The 8,649-nt window shown below is 46.7% G+C and overlaps 1 protein-coding gene across 5 annotated transcripts in view; it reads left to right on the top strand.

Annotated features, from left to right (window-relative positions):
* Nucleotides 1-3,143: 3,143 nt before the first annotated feature.
* SLC16A14 (solute carrier family 16 member 14) overlaps nt 3,144-8,649 on the top strand; it is a 29,648-nt gene continuing 24,142 nt past the window's right edge. For 3 of the 5 annotated variants that reach the window (XM_032355090.1, XM_032355089.1, XM_032355084.1), the window contains exon 1: nt 3,144-3,253. The gene's annotated coding sequence lies outside the window, so the exon portion shown is untranslated. Of the gene's footprint in view, nt 3,254-6,482; nt 6,585-8,511; nt 8,640-8,649 lie in introns of all 5 variants that reach the window. The other 2 variants (XM_032355088.1, XM_032355086.1) reach the window with 2 other exon arrangements.

Below are 8,649 nucleotides of genomic sequence, written 5' to 3'. Positions count from 1 at the left end.
CTCTCTCTCTCTTCTTTACCTCTCTCTCTCTCTCAAATAAATAAATAAATAAATCTTTTTAAAAAAAAAAAAAAAAACCTTCAATATTCTATGTTAGCAACTTCCTCAAAAGCTGATTTTATCCCAATCTATGATTAATCCCCCCATTAAACCCCCAAATTAAGGCACAGATTGTGCACAGATAGTTCCACCAGCTCCAGTAATGAAATCAGTTGAATGCATGACTAAAACTGAGAGGTAAAAAAAATAATAAATGAATAAATAACACAAAGAGAAACAGCTTCCACAGGCAGCTCTCAAAATGTTTCATCTTCTTAAGGGACAAGGTTATTATTACCTGATAAAAGGTAAGACAACTATTGGAACAATATGCAAGTTGCCTGAAAATCAAGACATAACAATATGTTCCTCTACTGCAGATGAGAAGGGTTTATTTAGGGCTTGTCTTTTACACTCTAATGTAGGGTGGATTTCTAGTCCTTTAACCCAGATGTCCCAACCCTTGGATCACAGTCAGACGCTTTGCTCTGGGCCTGCTCTCCAGCGATTTGTGTCAGCAAGAGACCCCTAGGCAGGTGAGAGCGGTGACGCTTGTGAAGGAGAATAAGTTCCTGGAAAGCCTTCTGTGGGAAATGAAATCAGTATCGTGAAAAATTGTCTCCACATCCATGTTCACAGTGGTGTTATTCACATAGTCAAGCTTAAGAAACAACCTAAGTATCTGTTGACGGATGAATGGATAAAGATGGGATAGTATTCAGCTATAACAAAGAAGGACATCCCGCTATTTGTGACAACAAAGACAGACCTGGAAGACATGACGTTAAATGAAATATGCCAGACGGAGAAAGACAAATATTGTGTGATCCCACTCAATGTAGATTCTTTAAAAAAAAAAAGTTTGAATGGACAGAAACACAGGATAGAATGGTTGCCTGGTTGCCTGGTTGCCAGGGGCCAGGAGATGGCAGAAGTGAGGAGGTGTTGGTCAAAGGGCACAAACGTTTGGTTAAAGGTGATTGTGTTCCGAGACTGTAACGTACTGCATGGCGTTTATAGTTAACAATACAGGATTGTATACTTGAAAGTTGTTAAGAAAGTGTGGACTGTAAGCATTCTCCCCACAAAGGAAACGCTTGACTGTGTCGATCACTTCACAATGTACTTGTGCATCAAGTCATGGCATTGTACACTTTAAATAGACATAGTTTTATTTGTCAAATATACCTCTACAAAGCTGGAAACAGAAAGAAAAGAAAACCTTCTTTGGGCATTCCAGATGTGAAATGAACACGGTTCAGACTAGAAGCTTCTTGGAAAGCAGAGGTGAGGTTGCCTGGGAATTTGGGACAGGGTGAGGCATGGATTACAAAGGGTACACATGAAAATTCTGGAGTTGTTTGATTGAGGGGACAGTTCCCAACTTACGTTAAAACCCATCAAATTTAAACATGCACATTCAAATAATTCCAGTTCATACTACATCACTTATACATCAATAAAAGTACAAAGTTTCTGAGGGGAAAAAAATGTAAAAATCTCACAGACCTCTTTTCAAACAAGACGGACCATCTGCACTCGAGGTACTGCCGTAATCCTGACTTGCCATCAAAAGCCTGCTTCAAGTGAGTGCTAGCTGAGGACAGCAGAAAGGACTACTAACTATCCACTTGCTCATGTTCTGGTCAGCAAATTCAAACATGTGGAACACATAAGCCTAGTGCCTCATCAAAATGTCCTCAGTTAGCCATCATTTCTCACAATGTTCTCAATTATTTTTTAATCAGGGAGTGATATTTTTAAAAACGGCAATCTGAAAGACATGTAAATATTCTTTTTTGAGAAAAAGAAAACAAAACACAAAAAGAAGGAAGGATGGTAGACGGCAATCTGTGGTAGACAGAATAATGGCCCTCCAGAGAAGGCCCCATCCTAAGCCCTAGAACCTGTGACTATAATAAGTCACATGGCAAAAGAGGAATTAAGGTTCCAAGTGGCATTAAGATTATTAATCAGCTGACCTCAATACAGGGAGATTGTTTGGATTATCCAACAATCCAACCACCACTGGGTAAACCAATGTAATCACAAGGGCCCCTAAAAGTGGAGGAGAGAGACAGAAGGTGATGGGAGCCAAAGAGAAAGGCATAGAATGACGGAATGCTGCTCGCTGTGAAAACAAGAATACTCACCGCAAGCCAAGGAATGTAGACACACTCTCAATCTGGTGGCTCTTCCCTGGAGTCGCCAGAGGGAACACACCCTCACAACACCTTGATTTCTGCACAGTAAGCCCCATTCCAGACTTCTAACCTCCAGACCTAAAAGATACTAAGTTTGTGTTTTCAGCCATTAAATGTAGGGTAACTTATTACAACAGCAATAGAAAACGACTATAAGTACCTTCAGGTGATGGGAAACAGCCCTGGCCTCGTTAACCAGTACTGAGAACTTTCCAGGGCAAAGAATTTTATTGGGCACAGGGTACATACAAGTGAAATGAAATTTGTGTGTGAGACCCAACGGGAAGAGACTGATTGGAAAAGAAGCAATGAGAGGTGGGACCTAGACTAGGACCAAGAATTAGGGATTTTCAGTCCTCTTTGGCCAAGAATCCTACAGGCCCTGCCCTTCTCCTCCATCTACAAAGTGCCATGTTTCGCGTCCCAGACTTCGGTGAGGGTTTTGCATCTCACTTCCCTGCTGTCTCAGTGAAATGGAAGGTGCTTCTCCCACGCGGATGTGGGGTGAGACTTCAAACCCTTTCCTCCGCCGGTTCTAAATACGCAGAGCATTAGCGAGCCTCAGCCAAAGCCATAAACTTCAACCGGCCACAAGAGTGTGCACGTGAGATGACTGCAATTTTTTCCTGCCAAACCAGAATTAGCCGGTATAGGAATGAACGAGCGTGGAGATTTGAAATTGCACCGATTGGAAGAAAGCCCAGGTTAGGTTCGGGCACCTCCAAACGTACCCTTTTTAAAACCACACGGACTGAGGCCTGGAGCCCGAAGCTCCACGAAACGCTCACCTGGCCCGACAGCGAGCGGCAGAGGAGCCCGGGCCCGGGGCACCGAGCGCACGGAGCCGGCCGGAGAGCCGAGCCGCAGCCCCCAGCATCTCCATCCAGGATGCTGGGCGACATTGCAAAAGCTCTCCACGCCCAGCCGCTCAGGGGGCTCCGGGGCAAACAGCAAGTTCGGGGATCCGGGCCGGGAGCCGAGTGAGGCCGCAGCCCCGCGCGCCGCGGGCGGTGAGTATCCCGAGGCCGTGCGGCCCCGGGAGGCACCCTGGACCGCGCGGGTGGCCGCTGCTCCCCGGGGACCTGGGTTAGGCGCGGCGCAGGCCCGGGGCACGGACGGGAAGGCTGCTGGGCGATCGCCGGCAGGGCTGCGCCGAGGCGCTGGGATAGCGGGCTGCGGGCGAGGCCACCACGGAGCTGGCAGGGAGCTTCGGGCCAGGGCGGAGCGTGGGGACGCGCGCCTCTTTTCCCCGGCGGCCGGGACCCCCCACCCGGTGCGTCCCGCAGAGCGCACGGCACCCCCCGGGACCCCAGTCGCGCGCCGCTCCCGCCTCCTCGAATCCAGCTTGTAACTCGAACCAGGCGGTGGCGGTGCGGAGAGGGGGAGACCGGGGGCTGCGGTTAGGGGACGTTCGGGAGTGCGGAAGCCTCCCCGCGCAGTCGGCCGGGACTGCGCTCGGCCCGCTTCCCCGCGGAGCTGGCAGGTTCCGAGCCCGCCGGAGGACCCGGGTGCGCGGGATGTCGGGGTGTCGGGGAAGGAGGCAGAACGCGGAGCCCGGGAGCGGGGCGCGCGCAAGCCCAGGGGGCGCGGGTCCAGCGGTGGGGAGGAAAGGGAGACCAACGGGGGCGAGGTACGCGGGGCGGCCATTACCCGGCCGGTCGCCGCCAAGGCCATTGGCGAGGTTTTAAGAAACTGAATCGTGCTTACCAATTAAAGTCGCTTTCTTTCCGCTGGAAAGTTGATTTAGGCTAATTAGCAAGGATAAATGAGGATTATTATTGAGAATTAGAAAGATTCTTTTTCGCCTTGTCTGGCGTGTGTGTGTGTGTGTGTGTGTGAGAGAGAGAGCGAGAGAGAGAGAGAGAGAGAGAGAGAAGAGAGAGAGACGGGGAAAGGGTGAATAAAGTAGGCTTTGGAATCCCTCAGACCTGGCTCCGCCACCTGCTAGTTTGACCTCTAAGCTTCACTGGCCACATTCGACTGTAGCCTCAGTTTCCTCGTCTGTGAAATGGGACATTTTTAAAAAGATTTTATTTATTTATTTGAGAGAGAGAGAGAGCATGAGAGGGTCGAGGGAGAAGCAGACTCCCCCTGGAGCTGGGAGCCTGATGCGGGACTCGATTCCGGGACTCCAGGATCATGACCTGAGCTGAAGGCAGTTGCTTAAGCAACTGAGCCACCCAGGAACCCTGTGAAATGGGACATTAATGCCAACTGGACAGGATCGGTGTGGAGAAACCACTCAGCACAGTCCCTGACCCATAGAAGGCATTCATATGTCCAGTTCTTCCCAGTACAGCGTGAACCCAGGGGAGGTTTCCTTTTCTCCTGCACTGGCCTCTGTGCACTCGCTCCGCTCCCCAACCATCGAGGTTCTAACCTCTTCAGCCTGTTGGGCTCAAGTGCGCTCCCTAAGGCCCAAGATTGCCTTGCACACCAGGTCTAGAGGGCAAAAGAACCCACAGCCCAATTGCAGGCGGCCGGCCACTCTCTCCGCATCTGATGAGAACCAGTTACCGTCCTAGCCTGTCCACCTGTAATTTGTTTTCACTGGGCACTCTCCCTTTGCTCGCCATTTATAAAGCACTCGCGGCATGCTAACATAATCATAGTAGCCAAATTAAAAGTGAATGAGTTGCTTATAAAACTTACTCCGGGAAAAATAAATAAATAAATAAAACTTACACCGGTAAGAGAGCTGTGGGAATTTAATTTGGTTTTAATCTCAGATACACTCCAGCTGGATCTAGATTATTGTCACCTCTACCTAGTGGCACATAAATATGCAGCTGGCCTCCATCTCAGAGCTTTCGTGGGTTACATAATTTCCCTTCCGTTATGATGGTTCTTCCACCATTTATGAACCCGCATTTGGGGCAAAGGAAGGTTGACTGTTGGTCCCATAATCTGCCCATTGCCTTCCTTCACCTTCCTTCAGTGCAAGGCCCTAATGTTGTATGCTGAGCTTCCAACAGGCCAGCCTAGAATGGGTTCCATCTTACCTGGTGATCCTCGAGGAAACCCCACACTCCATGCCTCATTTACCCCAGGGTACCCCATGCCTGTTGATGTTTTACATGTATGTCAGGATGTGGAGAAGGTGGGAGAGCTTGAAGGCCATGTGATAGAGAAAGACAGGGAGCCTGGGGACAGGGTGGTCCAGAACCATCTCTGGTTCACTTGTGTGTACTCTCTCCCTCTCTCCCTCTCTCTCTCACAGAGTATAGACTAGGATATAATACTCAAAGAGCTATTTTGTATCTTATAATTATGTAAATGCTAAAAAGCAAACTTGGGAGTGGAGGGGGTAGAAATTTATTTTTCTGTTGTGTTCTTTTGTTTGTTTTAATTAACCTGGTTGGACAGTCAGTTAACTGTGATTAGTCCAAATGGGTATTGCTTATAGAGAGATTTAGATAGGAAATGCTGATGGCTCTGCTGCCAGGTGTATCTTTAGGGACCTCGTGAGGACGGGACAGAACTTCGTTTTAGCTTCCCCCGCCCTCGACCAGTCTCCGCACTGGCTACTGGATGCTAGATACACCCTCGCACCTCTTGGATAAAACTTGGCAATTAAATTCTATTCGATGTCATTTATTTATGAACAAATAATGGAAATGCCGAGAGTCGTTCAATGACAACTGCATCTCTCAACCCATAGAATAAATAATTCAGTGAGAATATCGAGTTCTTAACATTGCTTAGGAAAAATGTCTGCTATTTCAACTCATGGGTTGAAAAACCATAACCTTTGTGATATTATTATTTGACACATTTTCAGAGATGTAAGTGAGCTTTAGGAAAATGCCAAGTTGTGTTGTTTTGTCTGACTAAACAGAGCTGAGCATTATCCCACAGATTTTATATGTGTGATGTTATTACATCATGTGCCCTTCTTAATGCCCATCACCCAATTGCACTGGGTGTTATATACAACTGATGAATCATTAAATTCTATTTCTGAAACTAATTTTAAAAATTTAATTTTAAAAAATAAAAAATAAGGGTGCCTGGGTGGCTCAGTGAGTTAAGTCTCTGCCTTCGGCTCAGGTCATGATCTCAGGGTCCTGGAATTGAGTCCCACATCGGGCTCTCTGCTCAGCAGGGGCCTGCTTCCCTCTCTCTCTCTCTCTCTCTCTCTGCCTGCCTCTCTGCCTGCTTGAGATCTCTCTCTGTCGAATAAATAAATAAAATCTTTTAAAAAATAAAATAAAATGATACTATTTTATATTCATATAGGTCGTTTGCTCCCCCGATTCTTCACTTTGTGGCTTGGAATTTTACATACAAGTAGCAGAGGCAGAGGAAAGACAACCACTGAACAGCCCTTCTGATCCTTCTGTAGGTTTATCCTCTGGGCCTTGGGCCAATGCAGTTCTTTTCTGGGCTGCAGGCTCTGGAAAGCAAGGGCTACCCCATCACTTCCTGTCCCCAGGCAGGCTGTCCTCTTGCTTGGGGAAAGCAGGGTAGTGGCAGGCTAGACTTCCCCAGGAAAGTGGCTCTTGAATCATCCTCGTTCTTTTTGACAACCCAGCCACTCATCTACCAGATGCAAAGAGCTTTTAAGAGATAGAGAGAGGGACTTTTATTTTGTTATCATAAAGTTAGTATGTACATATTATGTACATATTATAATTTTTTTTTACCAAAAGGTAGATTAAAGGAGGAAAATTACTTTAAGACCATCATCCAGGGGCGCCTGGGTGGCTCAGTGGGTTGGGCCTCTGCCTTCGGCTCGGGTCATGATCCCAGGGGCCTGGGATCGAGTCCCGCGTGGGGCTCTCTGCTCAGCAGGGAGCCTGCTTCTCCTCATCTCTCTCTCTGTCTGTCTCTCTGCCTATTTGTGATCTCTCTCTCTGTCAAATAAATAAATAAAATCTTTAAAAAAAAAAAAGACCATCATCCAAAGAATAATCTCCCTTAAAATTTTTCTGTTTCACTTCAGTCTTGGAGTGAATGGTTACCTATTTCTAACAAAAACAACAAAAGGATTATTGCCCACATCCAGTTTTGTAACCCGCCCATGTATAATACACATCTTCCTTCCATGTCTTCGAACAGCCTTGTGCAATGAATGATTGATTTAACATATACTCTAATGTTGGAGATTAGAAATGTTTGCAGGGGAGGGGAGTTCTCACCGTGTCAAGGTTTCATTACTATATTTACCTGAATCTTGAGGGAGGAGCAGAATAGGAGCCAGAAGTTAGGAGAGAAGCGTGTTCCCAAAAGAGAGAAGAAGTCCAAAGTTCAGGACACTGTGTCAAGGTCAAGGAGATGTAGGTGCTTTAGCAGGGCTGGAGCACAGGAACCAGGGGTCAGATAATCTATGGAGAACCTGGCAATGGCAAAGAGAGTCTGGGCTTGATCCTAAGGGTATCTTGACAGTGTGGAGAAGTCACATGACAAGATAACATTTTATCCCTCCCAGCTGTCTGTAGAGCAGGAAGGTGGAAAAGGACCCGGGCAGAGAGGAGCAATCTGGGCAGGAAGTGTAGCGGTTGAGAATTGGGTGGGTGTTTAGGACATAAAATCACTTAAAAGATAAAAATAATAATGAGGACAAGGTATGAGAGAAAGGGAAAGTCAGGATGAGCCCCAGGACAGATCCATTAAACTAATCTTCCACTGACGTCCTTGGTTCCCCAATGCCCATTTCTTCCCAATAAATTCTTAGCCGGAACCAATGCCACAGTCCAGGGATCAGCCAGCTTTTCCTAGGAAGGGTCAGAGAATAAGTATTTTAAATTTCATGGACCACATAACCTTTAAGAAAGGTAAAAACAATTCTTAGCTTGGGGGTGTGCAGAAAGAGGCTGTGGGCACTATGCAATCCACCACAGTCCGCTTCTCTGACCCCCACCCTCCCAACCTGTCCACACTGGAACACTGCTGAGAAAAGCCTCACCTTTGGAGGGGGTCCTCATGTATTTAGGATTATTTTTTAGACCTCCTTCCTCCATTGCAGTGACATGATTTTCAATAACAACCATGTAATGGTTTGTAATAATCAGTATTTTCTTATTTTTTCTTTTGTTTTAAAATAATTAATTGAAAAAAAGAACAGATTTCTGTCTTGAAGACATTATTCAAATTGAGTAAAACATGTCTTGTATTGATTGCACACTTCACTTTACAAACGAAAGGTTTTCACCTCACCATCCTACCCTGTTTCACTATTTTACACGTTAAACAAAATAAAATCTCCAGGTAGGTGTACAGAGTGACAGAAGTAAAGAAGTCAAGTTCTGGTTCTTTACCTCTACAGTGACTGTGCCATTCATCCATCTCGAACGTGCTGCTGAAGGTGGGGACATGAGACACCTTGGGGGCCGCGGACCAAACTGGGCCACAGAGAGTTCCAGTAATTCTCAGCTCCTGGGAACTTACTCTCAAGTGTACCGTT

Source organism: Mustela erminea, chromosome 8 (genome assembly GCF_009829155.1).
Source record: "Mustela erminea isolate mMusErm1 chromosome 8, mMusErm1.Pri, whole genome shotgun sequence".
In the NCBI taxonomy this organism is placed as follows: Eukaryota; Metazoa; Chordata; class Mammalia; order Carnivora; family Mustelidae; genus Mustela; species Mustela erminea.
The sequence above is the reverse complement of the archived record's forward strand: the minus strand, read 5'-3'. Positions and strand labels throughout refer to the sequence as shown.